Source organism: Sorex araneus, chromosome 9, assembly GCF_027595985.1.
Source record: "Sorex araneus isolate mSorAra2 chromosome 9, mSorAra2.pri, whole genome shotgun sequence".
Taxonomy (NCBI): domain Eukaryota; kingdom Metazoa; phylum Chordata; class Mammalia; order Eulipotyphla; family Soricidae; genus Sorex; species Sorex araneus.
This window is the reverse complement of record NC_073310.1, coordinates 64,142,834-64,164,112: the sequence shown is the minus strand read 5'-3', so window position 1 is coordinate 64,164,112 and position 21,279 is coordinate 64,142,834. Positions and strand designations below refer to the sequence as shown.

The 21,279-nt window shown below is 55.2% G+C and overlaps 1 protein-coding gene across 6 annotated transcripts in view; it reads right to left on the bottom strand.

Annotated features, from left to right (window-relative positions):
- FRMD4A (FERM domain containing 4A) overlaps nt 1-21,279 on the bottom strand; it is a 202,948-nt gene that overhangs the window by 120,703 nt on the left and 60,966 nt on the right. The window contains exon 1 of one of the 6 annotated variants that reach the window (XM_055146654.1): nt 4,804-4,964. The exons of the other annotated variants lie outside the window; for them this stretch is intronic. The gene's annotated coding sequence lies outside the window, so the exon portion shown is untranslated. Of the gene's footprint in view, nt 1-4,803; nt 4,965-21,279 lie in introns of those variants that run through there. 6 annotated transcript variants of the gene reach the window in all.

Genomic DNA, 21,279 nt, shown 5'->3' with positions numbered 1-21,279 from the left:
TCGCCCGGGCTGGCTCCGGTCCTCGCCGCCCTCCCGGCCGGCGCGCTCTCCCTCTCCCCCTCCGACATGAATATCAGAGCCCATGGGGGCAGCCAGCGGGGGGAGGGGTGGGCAGCCGGGCTGAGTCCCCCAGTGTGGCGGTGTTTCGCCCCCCCCAGCTGTGTCCAAGTTCCTCGTGTCTCTCCGTTTGCTCACAGGCCTGCGGTGGGGGCATAATTGTGCATTTTATGGTTATGAATGGCACGGCCTGGCAACTCGCCGGTGATTATTTCCATTCGCTGTCACGCATTATCAATCGAATTCCCCATTACACGCCAGTTTTCACACGCATTCCTCATCCGGCAGGGACAAAGGCAGAAGGACAGTACAGCCAGGAGAGCTGGCCCAGGAGAGGGGCGTCGGGGAGGGCAGCTTCAGGCTGGGGGGAAGTGGTGGTCTAGGGGCCGGTGCAGATTCGGCATTGCGACCAAGACCCCTTGGCCCAAGGGGCACCAGGCACGGCCAGGTGGGAAGGAAGACCCCCCCGACCACCTGGGCTAAGAGAGGGCGACACGGTACCATATTGGCCTGGGCTTCGCAGGTTTCTGGCCCCGCCAGGATATATCAGTGTCTGAAGGGCGAGGTGATGGGCTCCACGGTTTACTTGTTAAACAGAGTGCAGTGATTGGGGCTGGAGCAATAGCACAGCGGGCAGGGTGTTTGCCTTGCATGCAGTTGACCCAGGTTCGATTCCCAGCATCCCATATAGTCCCCCAAGCACTGCCAGGAGTAATTCCTGAGTGCAGAGCCAGGAGTAACCTCTGAGCATCGCTGGGTGTGACCCAAAAGGCAAAACAAACAAACAAACAAAAAACAGGGTGCGGTAGTGACTACACACGATAAGCAGAGCTCAATGCAGTGTGGAGTGAACAGAAGGACAGACTCACTTCAGTCTGGCAAAGATGGCAACTAAGATAGTAGCTGGACAGCCGGGGTACAGCAAAGTGTTGGAAGAGAAGGGCCAGCTTGAACAGCCTTGGTTACGGATGACTGACATCTTGCACTGCATCGCCGAATGGCTGAGCTCCCAGAAGACCAGCAGCCACCCAGATACCAGAGTTCTGGCTTCTGACCCAGATAATGCCTCCTGCTCCTCCCTGGACACGGCCTTAGCCCGAACATCTGCAGAGCAGTGACCAATCTGCTTCCACCCGAGGCTCCCAACCTGTTTTTCCCTGGACCATTTGGAGGACAGCAGGCCACAGAACTCACTGCAAGCGTCCGTGTAATAACCACAGTGTGGATTCTCCCTTCAAAGACAGAAGCGTTTCTCGGGGCAGGTGGGTTGGGCAGGCCATGGATTTATCTAACTTTCAGGATTCCATGAAGAACTGAACACACACACACACACACACACACACACACACACACTCACTAGCACCCCAAATAAGCATGAGTGTGATTCACGAAACAGGAGTGCCAGCGCAGAGCTTGTGAGAAAGTCAAGGAGCGCCACCTCTGGATGCCTCCAGCAAGGACGGGCTGCCTGAAACAAAAGGGTGTGTCTGGACCCACAGGGCATGGAAGTATCTCGCCGTCACGGCAGGGAGGAGAGGACAGAGGTGGTTTCCAAGGCCGCTCTTTTCCTTCCATGGCATTTCAGGAGAGGAAGAACGGCAAAGGCTGAGGTGGCTGAGGTGGAGTGCCTGGCTGGGAGACGGGGTGGGGGCCAGAGCATGACAGGGGAGGCCCTGAGGGTGTGCCCAAGGCACATCCCTGGCACATCCTGTCCCATCTGCCTCTCCTTTAGCCCCATGGGGAAGAGAGTTTTGGGATTTACAAGTTTATTTTCAGTTTTGGGTTTTGGATTTGGTGGCACTGGTGGGTGTGGGGTGACACTTTCCAGCAGACACAGGGCATGTACTCAGCCCTGAGGGCGCCGAGGGTGGTTCTCTCCTCTCCTGGCCCACCTTCCTGTGGAGGCCAGAGCGATCTTACAGGGGATAGAGCGTTTGCCTTGCATGCGGCTGACCTGGGTTCAATCCTTGGCACCCATAGGGTCCCCCAAGCACCGTCGGGAGTAATTCCTGAGTACAAAGCCAGGAGTAACCCTAAGCATCAGTGGGTATGCCGCCCCCACCTCCCCATCACCTTTAAGTGAGACACTGGCCTTTTATTTTTCTTGCAATGCCTAGACCTAAGCAGAGAATTCCTGACCCCACTTTTACTGAACCCATGAGGAGATCACCAAGGGGATCACAAAGATTTATCTACACAGCCCCATGGGGAACTTTTTGTACCATGTGATTGAAAATAACTCTCCAGCCATTTATCTGTGAGCATGCTTACTCCTCATTTTGACTTTCAAAACTGGAAATTTTCTAGAAGCTAGGTATTTACATATAGAAAAATTACCTAAGCAATTCTGAGAGCTTCAGATGGGAAAGTGGCACATTCTATTTTGCTTCAATGTATCAGGTTAAATGCTCCCACTTGTCTAAATACCTGGTGTGTGAACAGAATGAAGACATTCACTCAGGTGCAGGCAGGTCAACGCAAACACACACACACACACACACACACACACACACACACACACACAGCTGCTTGAACGAGTGAGCACCTCGTTATACAGAGATGCCCCACACTGAGAACAAACACGAGAGTCTCAGTTGCTAGGTCCCATCGACAGATATCGACATGGTGCTCCCAGCACTTCCTGCCCCCTCTCTCCCGTTGGGGTCCCTTCCTGCACAGGCCGGGTGACATCACAAGTCCCAGAACCGTTTCCCAGAGTCCGGAGCCCAGCAGACTCCTTCTTGGCTGCTTCCCTTTTGACCTTGGCCAGGAACTTTGCTGTGATCGTCAGGCTCAGCTCTGGCCACATCTGGGACGCGGTTCTCACGGATTATGAAATCGGCGACTCACCGAGCCTCGAGGGGTCTCAGTTTCCCAACAACAAGATCACGCTAATGGCACCAGCCACCTGCCCCGCCGTCAGGGGACTTGGCAATGGTGTCTGAGACGACAGAGGGGCCCGAGGCCATCAATAACAAGTCTTATTAATGAAATTAGCTCAAGACAAGTGCCAAGACGGAGAGAGCCAGGGCGGCCGCAGACCACAAGGGACCAAGAACAAAAGGGGGTGCAAGGATGTCCTGGTCACTCCCTTCTACTGGCGAGAAACTTCTCCTTCGGTCCGAGAAGGGTTTGCTGTTGTTTTCCGAGAGCTTCCTCCTGCCCACCCCACTTGCCCATGGCTTGGCTTCTTGTTACGAGATCAGAGGCCACACGCAGTGGACAATACAGCGCTGACCCCACCAGAGCTGCCGTGACTGAGCTGGCTGCCAGGTCAACTCAAGTCCTGTGCTCCCAGCGTCTCTCTTGGCCCTCCCAAACCCTCACTCCCGGTGGCATGCCGGACACCCAGATTTCATTCCTCACAGCACGGGGCTCCCCGTGCCCCCACCCCTCCGGACAAGGCCACTTTGAGAGCCAACAGCTGCAGGATGGAGTTTCTGCTGGGCCTCACATCTGCTTCTTCCCCTCGGATCTGGGTGCCCACCCAGGGAACAGCGCTGGGGTGAGCCCCTGACCGGAAACAAAGCAATGGAAGACGTCCAGCTCTCCACCCCCACGAAAACCCCCACGGGGCTCCCCACTTCAAAAGAAAAAAAAATTCGGCTCCCATAGCACTCCCTCGCGGGGTGGTGAATCCCAGGGTGCAAGCCCGGTGTTCCCTACTGACTCCTGGGTGCTTTCCAAGCGGCCAAACACACTTTAGGGCCAGGACAAGCCACGGGAGAGAAGGCCGGACCGGCAGCCGCTGCAAAAAATCAGGGCCAGGGAAACGCATAGCCGCGCCGCCTGGAAACCGCCCGCCTGGGACCACCCGGCGCTGGAGCGGCCGTTCCCGCGCACCAGAGCCGGGGAAGCGGAACCGGCATCCGTCCGGGGTTCTGGGGTCCCCTGCAAGTGGAGCCTGGAGCGGGGGTTCCTAGCCAGGGCCGGGATCTTCCATTCAGAGGGGAGCGCGCCTCACCCATCCGCCCATCCGCGCGGCCCGGCCAGCTGCGCTTCCGGGGGCCCGAGAGGGGCGCTGGCAGGGCCGCCTCGGCGGAACCAGGGTGCCCGTGGGGAAGGCAGCCGCGGCGCTATTATTCGCGCGGCCGTGCCTTGGAAATCCCGCAGAATCTGCTTCAATCCGCCGAGCCGGTCCCCCCGCTGGACACGGGAGTGGAAAACGGCGCCGAGTCCCTACGGCACCACCGGGGCCGGCCCACGCGGCTGAGCGTACACCGGCGGCTCGGGGTCCCCGCACGGGCAGCTGCCTGCGCCTGGGCGCACCCCGACCTGCAGGGGGCCGCGGAGGGGGTCTCCGGTCTCCCCCTCCCCAAAGCCCCGTTCCCCGCATCAAACTCGCCGCAGCCGTGTGGCAGGGACGCGGGCAGGTCCGTGTCGGCTGGGCTGCCGAGGGCCTCCGCGCCCAAGGACCAGCGTCCCCGTCACTGCCCTCAAAACGCGCCCTACTACTAGGCTCGGCACGGGAACGATTCCCGCGGTTCCGCCCCCCGCAATGCCTCTCCTCCTCCCCGGGTAAATTCCGAAAAGGGGGTGGCGGGGAGCGGAGGATACGCCGCACGTGTGTGTGTGTGTGTGTGTGTGTGTAAGGGGGTGGGGTGCACGCAAAAAAAAAAAAAAAGGTGCCACCGGGTCCCCGGGAAAGGCGGCCGCAGCCCAGAAGTGTCACGCGCGCCCGTGCCCGGCCACATGGCCCCCCGCGCGCCGCCCGGGCCCCGCGGTCCGGGAACAAAGAGCCGGTACCTTTCAGTGGTGGCGCAGCTGCCCCGGGGGCCGCGCAAGTTCAGGGTCGCAGCGGCCGATCCGCCGGAACGGGCGTCCCATCCGCGCCGGCTGCGCAGGCCCGCGGCCTAGCAGGCGGCATCCGCGCCGGGCGCCGCCTCCGCCGCCCGCCCGCAGCCGCCCCGCGCCGGGCGCCCCGCCCGCCCCCGGCCGCACCGTGCGGGGCGCCCCGCCCGCGCGCCCCACGCGCGCCCTCGGCCCCGCGCGCCCGGCCCCGCGCCAGGCCCCGCCCTGCGAGAGGGGGGTTCCCCGCGATCGGGACAAAGTTAGGTCCCGGGGGCGGGGACTGGGAGGTGGAGGGGGGGCTTCTGCCAAGGGAGGGACCCCCGCGCGCCGCCCCAAAGCACCTTCTTCTCCTCCCCGCGGGCTGGGCGCGCCCGCGCGGGTCCCGCGATCCGGCCGGGCTCCTCGAATTTTAATCTCCCCGCAACTCTTTGCAAATGGAAGTTCCTGCCAGATAACCCTCCTCGCGGGGCTATTGTTAGGGGACCGCAACAATGCAACAATGACGGGGGTGTGGGTCGGGGGAAGGAGCTTCGTTTCCAGGGCCTGGGTGGGGGAGGCCAGCCGGCCCGCACGTATCGGTTCCCCCAGACAGGAACGAAGTGGAAGACATCCAGCCTGGAACCCGCCCGATGCGCGTGGGGTGTCTCCAGGTGCTCTGTTTGTGCCCCTGACACGCCCCCGGCGGCTCCCCCGTGAAATGTCAAAACACCGTGATTAGCCCGGGAAGCAAGCAGGCAGGCGCGCGCGGCTCCGGAGCCAGCCCCAGCGCCCAGGGCGTGCCTGGCGGATGCCCCCAAGCACCGCATTGCCAGGGCCGGCAGGAAGCGAGCACTTGCCAACTTTGCATGGAATGACATATCAGCCACTGCGTGCATCTTCAACCTCACACACACAGGTTGCGTGTTCTTGTTTTTCGTCCCCTCCGCCCCTCCCCACCCCCCACAAAGATCCCTAGTAAATACTCTGAACAGTTTAAGAGGGGTTCACAAACCAACAAGCCGTGCGACCCCCTGGCTAAGGACGGACCCCAGCCGATGGCAAAGTACCACGGGCCTCGATGGGCCCAATCTGAACAATGGGAAACCACTGTTTGGCTCGGGGCACAGTTCTGTACCCCTGGGACCCTTGAGGGCTGCTCTGAGCCAAGCCCATTTCTTTGATTAGGCTGTTGTAACCCCAGCATCCCCGCACCCCCACATGCACACTTAGAGGTGTCTTTCACCCCCTTCTTTACAGTCCAGTTATCACCAAGCCTGACCTTCTGGGGCTCCTGAAAGTGCGTTGGGGGGGGTTCCAGCATTTCAGGGTGAGGCCCCTGTCTGCACCCGCACCCCAGGACTAGGCTCTCTCCCCTCAAACACATGCTCACCACTGGCTGGAACTCTCCTTAGAACTCGGAGGGGCTCCACCCACTCCCGACTCTTGGGATGGCATCCGCTGGGCCAGAAGGTTCCGAGCACTGTGCCTGGAGCACCATGCCTGACCTCTCTCCAGCCTTATCTTCCTGGTCTCCAACAAGACTCCCCATCCCCCCACCCCAACTTCTCTCCTTACCGCCTCCTAACAGACAGGGAAGGGGTGTTACTGTCTGGTTGGGTTGGGTTGGGGGCCACACCCTGCAGTGCTCAGGCTTACTCCTGGCTCTGTGCTCAGGGATCACTTTCGGCACAGTTCAAGCGCCCTCCCCGCTGTACTAGCTCTCTGGCCCCCAGACCATGGCATGTCTCTGCCTCGAGACTGTCACTCTGTCCTGTGAATCCCAGCGCACCCCACTGCCCTTCCCCTCACGCCACAGCCCTCCCCCTCGTCGTCCCTGAATCTGACACTCTGGCCCAAGTGCTCCTCCTCGCAGGCCCCGCCCACCCACCTCCCTCCCTGATCACCACCACTAGATCCGCCCCAGGGTGCGCTGCCTCTGTACCCCATTTCCCAAACCACGGCAGACTTCCTGCGTGGCCTGCTCCTTGCCTCAGCTGTTCACCCAGCTCTGCGCCCTGGGCCCAGACTCCCACCCTCTCTGGGCCGCGGTGCTCCCAGCAGAGAAGTGGGAAAGGCAGCGCCTGCTCAGAGGGCTGTGGTGAGGAGTGACTGTATCAGTGGGCGGGACGCAGCAGGGCACACGCCAGTGTGTACGTGCGTGTGCGCACACGCGTGCATTCTGGGTGGAGAGTGGACAGGGCCTGGAGGCGGAGGGCCTGAGGACATGGTGACGCTCAGGTCCTGCAGTCCTGGGATTCCCTGGCCGCCCCGGTGGTGCTCAGAGGACCACGTGGTGCCAGGGAGAAAGCCAGGGTTGGCCAGAAGCAAGGCGTGCTCCATGCCCCCGCCCCGTGCTGTCTCTCTGGCCCCGGTTTATTCTTCTGTGAGTCTCCATGGTCCCGGCTGGTGCCTCCCACAGACTTGGGGTGATCTTGTTCCTGCTGTTTGGGGGGCTGAGACGGAGACTGGGGGCAACGGAAAAACCTGACTCGAAAACTTGGAGTAGCCGGTGGGAAAACCAGGCCAGAGTCCCAACCGATGGAGATGCAGTGGGAATGGCAAAGGCCCTGGGTTCGGAAAGGTTGCAGCAAGCGCCTTCACTGACTCACGTGAGTGACCCCGTGCGGAGAGAGGACATGCTGGGCCCGTGTCTGCAATGGCCTGTTTTCTCAAGAGCACCCAATCCCCCTGCACCCGTGCCCCTGTATGCCTCAAGAACCCGGCCCCCCAGAGAACGGCTTCCTCGGCTGAGAGGAACAGTGCAGAACTCTCGTGGTAAAAGAACACAGCATGGGGCTGGAGCGATAGCGCAGCGGGGAGGGCGTTTGCCTTGCATGCGGCTGACCCGGGTTTGATTCCCAGCATCCCGTATGGTCCCCCAAGCACCACCAGGCGTGATTTCTGAGTGCAGAGCCAGGAGGAACCCCTGTGCATCGCCAGTAGCGTGTTTCCATTTGTCTGCGAAACAAATCTAACTGGACAAAGGAACATAAAGGGGCGGGGGAGGGGGAGTGCTTGACGGGCGGGCAGCCTCCTGCGTCCACCGTCGCTAGCACAGAACCAGCAGCTGGGCTGAGTATGGCGGGAGGTTGACAGCCCCCAGGGGCTAGGGCTGTGGCTCAGACACCGAGCCTCAAGTGCGTGAGGACCTCAGATGCTGCAAATCACGGCAGCAATCATAAGTTTGTTTGTTTTTTTTTAAACGAGACTCATGTTCTTGGGCACCAAGCATCTCAGAGGGATTTATCGCTACTATCATGATGGTTTGGGGGCCATCCCGAGCAGTGCTCAGAGCTTCCTCCTGGCTCTGGGCTCAGGGATCACTCCATGGGTGCTCAGGGGACCATCTGGGAAGCTAGGGGTTGAACCCAGGTTGACCACATGCAGGGTCAGTAAGGGTCCTCCCCCACCTCCGCCGTCTGACTGCTCTGGCCCCCCAGAGCAGTCAAACTTTAAAGCTCAGGAAAGGCCCCCTGGGGCAATGACAAGGTGAAATGCTTGAGCGGCTTTAAGTGAACCCTGCTATATTTTCATACCCAGGTCTTTGGGCTCCTCGATCCCAGGTCAATTAAAGAGTAACGCGGAGCCGCTCTGATCCAAAGGAAAGAATTCCATCTCTTCCTGAGCTCCGACAATGGGACGTCAAACCTGGTCCCCAGGGGGGAAGGAACCAAGTGGCGCTGTGATTTAGTTCCTTGCTGTTTTTTTCCCCCCTAATAGCAAGGCCATTTATTTTTCTTCTTTTTTTACACACCCATCTTTTATGCTCTTGTGATGTTCTCATTACATTTGACGGCTGCTTATTGTCGTTTTCTGGCCGGGAGTTGTTCAGGCTGCCTCCGCTCAGGGCAACCCAAAATGCAGGGCAAGTGTTTCCCAAACATAGACACGAATCAGTCTAAACGTCGGCAGCTAATGAATGCCATCGAGAACGCCGGGGACAGCTGCGCTGCAGCAGGACCCTGGGGCCACGCTGGCCAGCTAGAGGCCACTGAACCTCGGGGCTCCTCCCCGTGCATTGGCTCAAGATAGACATTAAGGGTGATCGTTAACCTGGACCTGGCGCCCGACACTGACCTGAGGCTCTACCTCCCATACGCGGCCTTAACCTCAGCTGCCCGGAGAGGTCGGCCTGCTGCTAACCTCTGCGTGAGCGCGACATTCAGGCACACGGAGCATCGGAACCCACCGGAGGTGCTGCTTGCTACATCGGGGCCAGCCTCGCTGGAGCTGGGGGCGGGACCCCAGCCCGCTCCCCTCACCTGTGACCGGGCGCCTACCAGCTGCTGCCCACCTGCTCAGCGATCCCCGGCTCGTGGCCTCTCTGTGGCGTGGACTCAGGACAGAAATACTTAGGAAGCCAAAAGGGAGAAACTTCCAGCCTAGATCCTTGGTTTTCTTTTTCCTCTTTCCGGTTGCCACGGCTGCCCATGTGAAGGCAGACGTGCAGATGGTATGTTAGGAGGACGTGTTGACATGGTAAGTCAACCATCGGGGGAGGAAGAGCTCCTGGGTCTGAGAAGGGAGCAGGCGACTGTGCGAGGGCTAAGGGAGGCTGGAAGCTGTCCCCCGCGACAGTTTGTAAGTGCGTCCTCACTTCGTCACCAGTCGGACCCACTCCACATCCTACTGGAAGGAAGAGCCTTAGGACCTGGCTCCCGGGGCCGGAGTTCAGGGGGGGCTGCGGGGACGGGAGTGAGCTCAGGAAGGGCCAGGCGGGAGGATGTACCTCCTGGCGGGTGTACAAGAGGGCGTGGAGGCCCGAGCCCCGGAAAGGGTCTGCAGGAGGGATGGGGCGTGGGGCTGGGCTCCCGGGCGCTGGCTCAAGGGCTTCGAGCGAGCTCGGTGCCAGGACGACTTGGGAGACTGTCACTGCAGAAGCCGCTAGAGTTTCTGACCCCTTGGTCTGAACTGGGTGCAGTTCCCTCCCTCACAGGACCCCTGGCCAGCGAGGGCTGCTGTGCAATCTCTTTGGCCTTTGCTCCCGTCCCTCGGTAAGGCTGCAAGGTGCCCATGCCCAGCGCTAGCCCCGGGGCCTTTGCATGTCCTGCTGCCCTCAGACAGCTGTGGAAGCCAAGCCCTCACCTTCTCCAGCCTCTGCTCAAACGCCACCTTCTGAGTGACTCTTTTCTCAGCCCCTGGTTTGTTTTTCCATAGGAAGGGATGGAAGGAAAGCAAACTTGCTCTCTCCAGGGCCCGGCACTCCCTCAGTGCTCTGAACACCTCAAACCACAGGGCTCTGCCACCGTCTTCCCTACAGAGCCGGCCCTCCGCCCCCCTCCTGCTCCGCCTGTTCCCTACCCAGTCGGTTCCAACAGAAAACACAGTTTGTTTCCTTCGGTGCCTCTCCACCCCTGCTGCTTGCAGAGAGCAGGGGCTGATGAGCCGACAACCGTCCCTGGCACTCATTAGACACCCAAGCAAGTGCTCCCGGCAGAGATGAACGCAGAGAACCAACAAACCACCCTGGATGTAGACAGGGGACTTGAGAGCTGAATTCCGTCAGGAACTCTCCTACCTAGTCCCTCTGTGTTACAGTGAACTTGGACCAAAGATCTATCTGCTGGGCCCCCGGGAGAAGGCCGGGTCGCGGGCACCCCTGTGGGGTGAGGGCTCTGGCTACAAGCCGCTGGTTAGGGCGCCAGCTAGGAGATCCCTCATACGGCCTGTGCCCCACTGCTCCCCTCCCACCCCTCCCCCGGCCAACACAGAAGCTTTCCAAGGGGGGCTCGGTGATCATCTGTGCCGAGCACTGCACCCTGTGCTGGAGCCTGGTCCCCGTTTCTCCCTCCGTTGGGTGCGCCTCATGGGCAGACATCAGAGCAAGGTGCTGCTTTTGTTTGCAGAATGTCATTTTCTTCCAAAGCCTCAGCATTGATTAATTGGTACACGGTTTATTTAATTTTGCTCTGAGCACTTTCTTTCGGCCCAGCAGTGTGAGAAATGCCTAATCGATGCTTACAACGGAACCCACCCAACTAACTGCGCACGGGAGCCTGCCACGGCAGAACACGGCATGGGGGTGTCGGGGAGACTGTCGGGGGGAGGTGCCTACGTGCATGCACCTGACCTTGGCTCAGTCCCAGCATCATGTGGTTCTCCACAGGAGAGACCCCTGAGTATTGCCAGGTGTGTCCCCCCAAGCCTCCCAAAGAGCATTTGACCAGAGTTCCAATTCAGTTTCGTGAACTATCTGAATAAAGGCAGCCTGGACTGGGGTCCAGCGGAAGTGGTGAGCTGTGGGCTCCAGAGTGGGAGGCTACAAGGCCCCTCCGGGCCCAGCTCATTGGGATTGCTAGAACAGACACTCTCTGACAGCCCGGAAACACTCAAGGATCAGATACTGTAGCACTGTGGCACTGTTGTCCCAGTGGGCACCAGTAACGTCTCCATTGCGAGGCTTGTTACTGTTTCTGGCATATCGAATATGCCACGGGTAGCTTGCCAGGCTCTGCCGTGTGGGCAGGATACTCTCGGTAGCTTGCCGGGCTCTCCGAGAGGGATGAAGGAATCGAACCTGGGTTGGCCGAGTGCAAGGCAAACGCCCTACCCGCAGTGCTGTCGCTACAGCAGGTGGAATTTCTCTCTTAAAAGGTACATCCTGGGGCCAGGGATGGACAGTGAGTAGGGTGCTTTGCTTGCATGATGTTGACCCAGGTTCGAGCCCTGGCACCACGTGTGATGCCCTGAGTCTGCCGGGAGTAAGCCCTGAGCACAGCAGAAAGAGTTCCACGGAGAGGCAAGGCAAATGCCCCTGGCTTTTGTAAGTGATCGAACCTCCCTTGAGCAGGAAACCGGGTTGGAAGCACGGGCAGGAGGCAGTGTGCCCCTCCTAAGACACGGGTGGTGTCTGGGACCTCGGCTGGCTCTGTGGGACGTCTCAGCTCGACGGGGACACGGCTCTGAGCAGAACCCAGGACACGGGGAATGAGAACAGCCCAGACTCAGCTCGCCAGGACCCGTCACCCCCAGCTCTGGCGCTGGCACGGTTACGGAATCGAATATTCACACTCAGAAGCTCCTTCCCGCTGTGCTGAGTTCCTTCTAACACACAGCATCGCCCTAGTGTTATTCCGTGGAAGGATTGTAGAGAATGAAGCGTCACCCAAGGAAGCACACCAGGTGGGTGAGAGCTGCCATTTCGGGCGGACATCTCGCCCTTTTTGCCGTCTTAGTTTCGTGGGGATGGACTTCATCAGGCACAGCAAATGGTTCTGGCTCGGGGGCTGCTGGGATGCTATGCGTGTTGGTGTTGTGACTTTATTACCCCTGTCACTCCTCTCTACCAGGTCACTCATGATATTTCCCCTTTTGCGGCGACAAAACTAGGAACCTGAGCAAGTTTATAGGACAGGATGTGGACTATTTTCACGGTGTCAAGCAGCTGGATCTAGGCTGACTGAGCTGCTAGTAATAATGTTTATTAATGTTTATTGCCATTTCGGACACCAGGGTCCTAAATGGTAGACTCCGAGCGAGTGACTGAGTGAGCAAGAGTGTGTGTGTGTGTGTGTGTGTAAGATATATACATATATGTACATATATGTATACATATATGTATATATACATACATACATAGAGAGAGAGAGGGAGAGAGAGAGAACTCAGGTGTGGGCTGCCCTGTAGTTCTGAAGTTGCTGTATGTTATTTTCATGTTTTCTTTTAGTACTTTATATTAAATTTTATTTTATGCTTGGATCTCCTTATGGTAATAATCATGTCTCACCTGTCACTAATAACACTTTTATTTATTTTTATTTTTTTATTTTTTAGGTCACACCGATGATGCACAGGGGTTACTCCTGGCTCTTCACTCAGGAATCCCCCCTGCGGTGCTCAGGGGACCATATTGGATGCTGGGAATCGAACCCGAGTCACCCCTGTGCAAGGCAAACGCCCTACCCGCTGTGCTATCACTCCAGCCCCCACTAATAACACTTTTAAAGCAATTCTGTGTTAATATATTTTGGAGTTTACATGGAACAGATACGGCCTGCCTATGTAAATTTCCCCCTTACACTTTATATACACACTGTGGTTTACAAAGTTGTTCATGATGACTCGTTCTAGGCGCTCAATATTCTGACCCCAACCCCTCCACGTTACACCTTCCCTCCACCATGGTCTCCAATTTCCCCAACCACCCCTTAAGCCTACTCCTAAAAGCAGGCCCACAATAGTTTATTTTATATTGCTTATTATCAATAATTTGCTAACAGGATGACCAAAGCATGTTTCTTAGAGTAAAGTTAGTGAAAACTGCTGCATCTCACCTGGAGCCATTAAGCACCTTGCATGAGAGACGGCTGAGGTGTCGTTACAGGGTAGGCCTTCTGCCTTACATCCCCTCCAAGCTGCTGTGCTTCTGCCGATTCATCAGTATGGTAGAGTTGGAGATGTCGGGGATTTGAACGGGTTCTCATGTTTTCTTCAGCCCTTGGCCTCCCTCTGACTGTGGCCACACCCAGTGAGCAGCTCCTGGGTTTGCTGGGACCCTCACAGAGACGCTACCAGGACAGACGGAGCCTCCACAACCCACTCTTCACCCAGCACTTGGGAATTCATGAATATCATCAAACAAACAAGCAAGCAAACAAACAAACATCTCTTTCTGGCCCCCACCCGGTTCCCTTGTGCAAGCAGACGTCAGACTCTCTGCCTGTCCTTCACATCCTCCGTGGTGACGGGCAGGGCCCTTTGCTCTGCTGGGCCTCAATTCCGAATCCGTTCAGCCACAGTCTCCTAAATCCACTGGATCTCTTTCTCATCCCTTCAGATTTTAACTCGGTTGCTAGTGGGACTCCTGGTCCAACTCAGAATATGGTTGTACTTGAACTGCACGTAAACAGGAGGAGATACATGATGGAAGAATGTCCCAAACAATGTAGGGACCATTTCATTTTAGTTTGGCTTTTGGGTTACACCAGTGATGCTCAGGACTTATTCCCAGATACATATTCAGGGATCACCCCTGGCTGGTTCAAGGGACCATCCCGAGTGCTGGGACTCTGGTCTGCTGGGAAGGCAAGAGCTTGCCCTGCTGGACTATCTTTCTGGACGCTGCAGAGAACATCTTTATATTTAGAACAATTTTTTTCCCATTCTTTGGAATTAAAATGTAAGTGGGTTCTTTTATGGGCTAGCCCGGCACCCCATCGCTTCACAGTTTCTCTATGAATCATCCTTTCTTTGAGGTTTCTAATCTCCTCCTGACACTTCCTACGTTCTCGCACAGTTTGATTTCCACATGGCATCTGCTGCCAATTCATCTGGCCCTGATGCATCTTGCTGTCCTCTGCCAGCTCATCTAGACCGGGAGCTCCTGGAGGGAAGGAAGGCTTTGCTTTCTTCCCCCAGCCCCCCGCCGTCCCCACCCCGTATTACCTGGAAATCCCTGTGAGTCACAGTATGTGCCGGATACATATGTGCAAGATAAATGAATGGATGGATGCATGTAAAGACCACCTGGGTATGATTCCTTAGTACACGGGTTAAAGTTTCTCTAAGGCAAATACTTGGAAATGAAATTCTTCTTGCCAGGTGTATATCTTCAATAAGTATTGCCAGTTTGCTGTTCAAAGTGATCGAGCCAATTGCCAGTCCTACCCCCGGAACATTTACTGTCTTGTAAACCAATATTACCTTAATAAAAATGAATATTACTGTACTGCAGTGATAATCTATTTGCAAATTTATTTTCTCTTTTACTTGCCACTCTAGTCATGAAGAGAATAGAGGTTGTTCATTTAGGTTCACAAGATGGGTGTTTTTTCATCCCAAGATCTGAGTACTGATATGAGCTATAGAAGCTACACGCATGCCCTGATCGGAGAATAAAACAAGATGACACGTTTTAATGTGCTCTTAATGCATTCTCGAGCGCGGGGAAATGAGCCGTGTCCTGCTGTAGAGCCGTCCCGCTCCTCCCTGCAGCCCCGGTCAGATGCCGGGGAGCCTCAGAGGGTGAAGCCACTCTCCTCAGAGGCTTCTGGCCGCCGTGGCCAACAAAATGAAGAAGATGCGACATTTGGCCACAGAAGAGCTGAGCCTGGCCAGAACTTTCACACACCTTCGGGAACCCTCGGGGCAGTGACGTGGGCTCAAGACCAGACAGTCGAAGCCGAGTCAGCTCAGGTCCCCACGGGGCCGAGAAGCCCCTGCCTGGCTGACCCCAGCTGCCCCAAGCCAGGGTCCAACAAGGGCGGCTGCGTGCTGGGTTCCAGCGGGAGCCGGAGCCTGCGGGACGGGGCTGCTCAGCCCTTCTGCTCAGGTCTGTCGGCAAACTCCACCCGCAAAGGGCTTGATGGTGTGCTCGTATGCTTCCCTGACCAAACACGTGAATGCTTCCCTGAGCACAAGAGCAGCTGGAGCTGATAAAGAAGGGAGCTCACATCGGGAGACCTGTCAGATGTGTGTGCACACACGAACACGTGCCCACACACGAACAAGTGCACACAAGAACACATGTGTACGCATGAATATGTGCACACAGTCACACACACAAACACGTGCACACATACAAATACATGTGCACACATGAACATGTGCATATACACACAAACACATGCACATATATGACCACATGTGCACATATGAACACATGCACACACATTCACACACAAATGTGAACACACTAACATGCGTGCAGAGCATGAACATGTGCACACACCTGAACATGCATCCACACATGAACATGTGCACACACGAACACATGTATGCACACAAACACGCTCAAACATGAACATGTGTGCACACATGAACACATGCATGCACATTCACACACATACATGTGCACACAAACATGCATGCACAACATGAACATATATACACATGAACATGCATGCACAGAAGAACATATGCATACACATGAACACACACATGCATGTACACACATGAACACACAGAGAACTGCATTCCACTAGCTCACCCTGAGCATGCATAGGCAGCTATGATGACATTTGCCAAGAACTCCCTACTTTCTTTTTGGTGGGGATGCCAGGGATCAAACCCAGGACTTGATAGTGTAAAGTGCGTGCTCCACCGCTCGGCTACCTTCATGGCCCGGGAACACCCTGCTTTTAAGTCCCTGGGACTTTGATGACAAAAATCTAGTGGGTTGAGAGTGTGTCTTTTTAAGGAGATTTGTAAGAGAATACAAGTGCCACCAGGGAATTCGACTTTTGCTTTTAATAGCACCCTGGGCAAGGCCTTTCCCTCAGCCGGAGGAAGCGGCCAGCTCGGCCACCTCAGGGACGGATGGTTAGCTTTCCTATAGGAAGCAAATGTAAACAAGCGACAGCCCTCAAGAATCCAAATAAATAAAGCTCGTAACCAAAAGAGCGATTCACAAGACCGTCTTCCCTCAAGGCTTAACTTTCACTGTTACCCGGCGCTGAGCAAAGCTAGGACTTTTTTCCCTGTATGTGGGAAGGAAAAGAAAAACTTCTATAAAAAGAAAGTCGTACAAATGAATGCGAGGAGCGGTGGAGAGACAATGGGCCCTTTGTTACTGGAAGTTCATTTCATGTTATGAAAACCATCGTGTTGGAGGTTTCGTTAAAAAAAATAATACCCCAAACTCATCTCACTGCCCTGAGAATGCCTTAGCACCTCAAGATGCAAGAGACGAACTCGGGGTCAGACCCACTGAGCTCACCGTATGCAGAGTGACGGCTTATTTTTCACATTTCCACCCTTAGGAGCCCAAACACGCCCCACAGTTTGGCAGCACCCTGGGGGTTCTCTAGCTGTTGCAGTGCATACAGCAGAGGGAGAAATGTCGCTCTTTCTACCCACGTATTTACGGTGCTCACGCCCTCCCAGTGCCGACACACCAAAACAGAGAAGGGAGCCCCCGGACGCTGAAGCTCACAGCTCTGGATTTCTACTCTTGCCTGGAATGTAATCCAGTTTCCCCCCAACAAATAGGCCCGTTCCACAAGACTTCCCATCTTGGCTTTTCTTCCTCTTTCCCAATGGTAAATAATTGAAGTTCAGGGCGTGACTCCATTGCATTTCATAAGAGCATGCCAAATTTATAAGGAATGTGAGATTAAACAATGAGACAAAAGAACAGCCTCCTACAAGCCTGAGTGTGGTGAGGATGGGGGGAGACGGAATGTAAAAGGGTTGTGTGGTCACTCTGGAAAAGTGTCTGGGGGCCAGAGAGATGGTTCAATGGTTAAGGCGCTGGCCTTGCACACAGCCAACCTGGGTTTGATTCTAATCCTGAGCCCTGCCGGTAGTGATTCCTGGGCATATAACCAGGAGGAAACCCTGAGCACTACTGGGTCGGGCCCAATCCTGCTTCAGTCCCACCTTGCCCCCCTAAGAAAAAGAAAAGCACTTCATGTACAGACAAGATTGGGGAACCCCACCCAGCTATATGCTTGTGAGGAATAAAAGGGTACAAACACAAAAACTTGTATGTGAAGGTTTGCAGCAATGTTAGATGTAACTGGCAAAAAAGGGACCACCCAGAGGTCCCTAAAGAGAAGATAAGAACATGTGGTGTAGTGGAATAGTATTCAGCCGTGCAAAGGAACAAAGTGCTGAAAGTAGAACAAACACCCCATTGGTCTCTGGCCGTGCACCACAGGGCCTTGTACTTGCTTATGTGCCAATAACTATCTGTGATCCTCCCATCGTTGATGAAGAATAAATGCAATATTCTTAAATTTTGAATTTGAGCAAAATTCTTCCAATGACAATAAACTTGAAAAGATCCAACAGGTAGATTTCTAAAAGGTGTGAAAAGAGAGAATGACAGATTTAATAGTTCACCATTGGGAACCTGCATGTCCACTGTGGGAAGCGGCAGATTTCTATTTGTGGTTTTTTTTTTTTTTTGGTAGGGGGCACACATCTGGTGATGCTCAAGGGTTACTCCTGGCTCTGCACTCAGGAATTACTCCTGGCGGTGCTCGGGGGACCATATGGGATGCCGAGGAGTGAACCTGGCTTAGATGTGTGCAAGGTTGGATAGGACAGCAAGTACTGCTGTACTATCTCTCGCGTCTCCCCAGTACTAATTTTTAATTAATATGAATATATAATTAAATGAATTTAATTATTATTTAATATGAATATCTCTTTTAGAAAACACTTGTTCAGTCTAACCGTTTGCAAGTTTAACACTTGCAAAGCTAACCGTGTTTGTGCTGGTTCTCTCCCACCATGCAGTCACCGCTGTTTGTTGGAGTGCCGCAGGCATTGTACCCATTCTGCAGATGAGGTCTGAGTCCCAGAGGCCGTGGCACCCCTCACCCCTTGGCTTCCTCAGTGAAGCTTGGAACTGGAGCTCAGTTCGCTCCAGCCGCTCCCCCCAATACACCCTCTCTACCCTTGGAGCCAGCTGGGCACTGAAACCAAGCCGGTGTCCCCAGAATGCTCCTCCACCCTGTGCTCCTCTCTGCTGGCTTGCCGAGAGGGGGACAGAGGAAAACCTTCCACTGTTTTTGACAAGTCCATCATTACATGAGTGGCGGTTGAGCGCATTTAAAATGCTTGCTTGGCGTTTGGCCAATGTGCTTTGAGGCTTTAGGCTGGAACGACTGTAAGGGTGGAAGAAATCCTGACGGTGTCGTGTGTAAAGTGAAACCGGTCACACAGAGAAAGACAAATGCCAGAGAAGCACAGCAAGAGGTGGAGCAAAACCTCTTCGGGATCCAGAGAGATAGCCGGTAGGACACTTGTCTTAAAGGCAGCTGGCCCAGGTTCAATCCCCAGCACCCCACAGGGTCCCCTGAGCCCCACCAGCAGTGATCCCTGAGTGCAGAGCCAGAGAAAGCCTTGAGTTGGCCCCCCAGCCAAGTAGAAACAGTCACTGTCACTGTCATCCTGTTGCTCATCGATTTGCTCGAGCAGGCACCAGTAACGTCTCCATTTTGAGACTGTTGTTACTGTGTTTGGCGTAACAAACCAAAATAACTTATCTAGGGGCTGGAGCGACAGTACAGCAGGTAGGGCGTTTGCTTTGCATGTGGCCGACCTGGGTTCAATCCCCCGTATCCCATATGGTCCCACAAGCACTGCCAGGAGTTAAGTCCTGAGGGCAGAGCCAGGAGTAACGCTTGAGCATGGCTGGGTGTGACACAAAAAAAACAAGAAAAAAACAAAATAAAACAAAACCTTAACTAACCCAGTGATACAGAGGATGGGTTGACGGAGGCAGGGAAGGTGAAGAAGGGGTTACGAAGGCCCAGGGATAAGAAGACTGTGCGGGGGTGTCAGGCACAGACTGAAGACAGCGGTTAAGGACTCCGTGTCTGTGTGGGAGAGTTGCTGAGAATCCCGGCACAACAGACGTCCCTGTAACTATGTGAGGACAGAATGGCCACCGTCACAAGGCACTCGGTGCCCGCGGTGGAGGAATGGCCGGGCGCAGAGCGTGAAGTCTGTCCCCAGCCCAGGTTTCTTGGCTCAGACGCACCCCCACCCTCGCTTCCTCTCGGGGAGAGGCAAACAGACACACCCCGTGGGTATCAGACTCAGTCTCAGCTCTGAGCGGGACCCTTGCCCAGCCCTGCCCGCCCCGCTCTGGGCAGAAGTGGTACCAGGACGTGTCAGGGCCGGCTGTGGGGGACAGGAGCGACACAGGAGTCTGCTGGCCGCGGTGGGCTTCTCGGCGGGTCTCGGGGGCCGCCTTCATTTCCCAAGAGTGACAGGCAGGGGGCAGAAAACGCTCTCTGCCTCCTTCCACAGTCGAGCCTCTAAGAAACCTCTGAATGCAGATGGGCCCTGTGGGGCTAGGGTGCGAAAAAGGCTCTTAGCAGAAACGGTTTCGAGAGAAAAATCCCTACTGTCCTGTGAGGCCTCTTGAAGGGGCCGGTTGCCGCTGCCTCGGCTGCTGCTCGGGGGCCCGTTTGCTCAGGACACCGTCCATTCATGACTGCTCTGGTGAGTCAAGGGGAGCGAGAGGCCTGCATCTTCCAGGCGCGCGCTCCGCTTCCTGTCTGGGTAGCAACCGCGAGAACGGTTTGGACGGAAGGACGTGGGGGGGCGGGAGAGGACTTAGAAATAGGTCAACCCCGTGGGAAATATGGCAGGGACATGTCCGCGGTTACCAGAATAGCATTGCTACCAGACTTGGTACAGCAGGTGTTCACAACCAGACACACACACACACACACACACACACACACAACACACACACACACACACACACGCTAACAGTGTCCGAAGTTTCAATTAGGTGGGGAGATCCCTGTTTCAAAACCACATAGACAAATATCACTTGAGGTCCTGGGGCTGGAGCCCGGGGTCCCACATTTGTAAGGCGAGTGCTGGCCTGTAGGGGCCACCTTCCTGGCCCGAGCCATTCTTCAAAGGTTAGACTGAAACAACACCCTTGTGCAAACATCTGGCAGGCTGATGTCCCGCACCAGAGAGCAGCGCGTTCCCTTTAAGGGGTCTGACATCTGTCCAGAGGTCACAGCAGCTGCAGAGAGCAGTCATGAGCCTCCACGTCCTTTGAGCCCAGGGGGAGGAAGAGAAAGTGCAAGCACACACATACACACACTCGAATACACTCACACACACATACACACTCATACAGACATACATACACACACTCACACACACTCACATACACACAGATACACACACTCACACACATACACACACGCACTCACACACTCATAGCCCCACACACTCACATCCACATCCACACACTTGCACACACACATTCACACACGCACCCACACACACTCATAGGCCCACACATATACACACGCTCACACACACTCCCACAACACTGAAACACACATGCATACACACTCACACACAGTCATACACACACTCACACGCTCACAACATTACACACACATGCACACTCAGACGCACATTCACATACACACTCACACACTCATGCACACTCTCACAACACTCATACAAATACACTCACACACGCTGTCACATGCACAAACTCACACACATATACATACACTCACACACACACACTGTGGTTGTGGTATGGTCTCCAAACCAAATATAAATAAATCAAGAAACCTCGTATTTCTTAGTTTCCTTGACTCAGTAGTAGGCAAAATTCCCATTTTTATTATTTCTTTAGTTGTGACTTAGTATTCCCCAGTGAAAAGATGACACTGATTTTGGCTAGAAAAAATCCAAAACTTATTTTTCACGTGGAGAAAAGCCAAAATATAAAATACAGTTCGAATCATTTGATGGCAGTTAAAATAATCTGTTGAGCGTAGTGAACCTTCAGACAAGTGCTTAATAGCCCCCCAGTGAGATACAACAATTTTAACAAATTTTCTTCTACCGAAATATTTTCTTATTGTTCCATTAGACAGTTAGTGGTACAAACAATGTAAAATAAATCCTCGTGGGGCTGCTATGGGGCAGGCTTGGGGGATGGGAAAATGGGGACAGTGGTGGAGGGAGGGGACGGTGTTGTGGGATCGGGGCTGGGGTATTGACCTCCTGGAA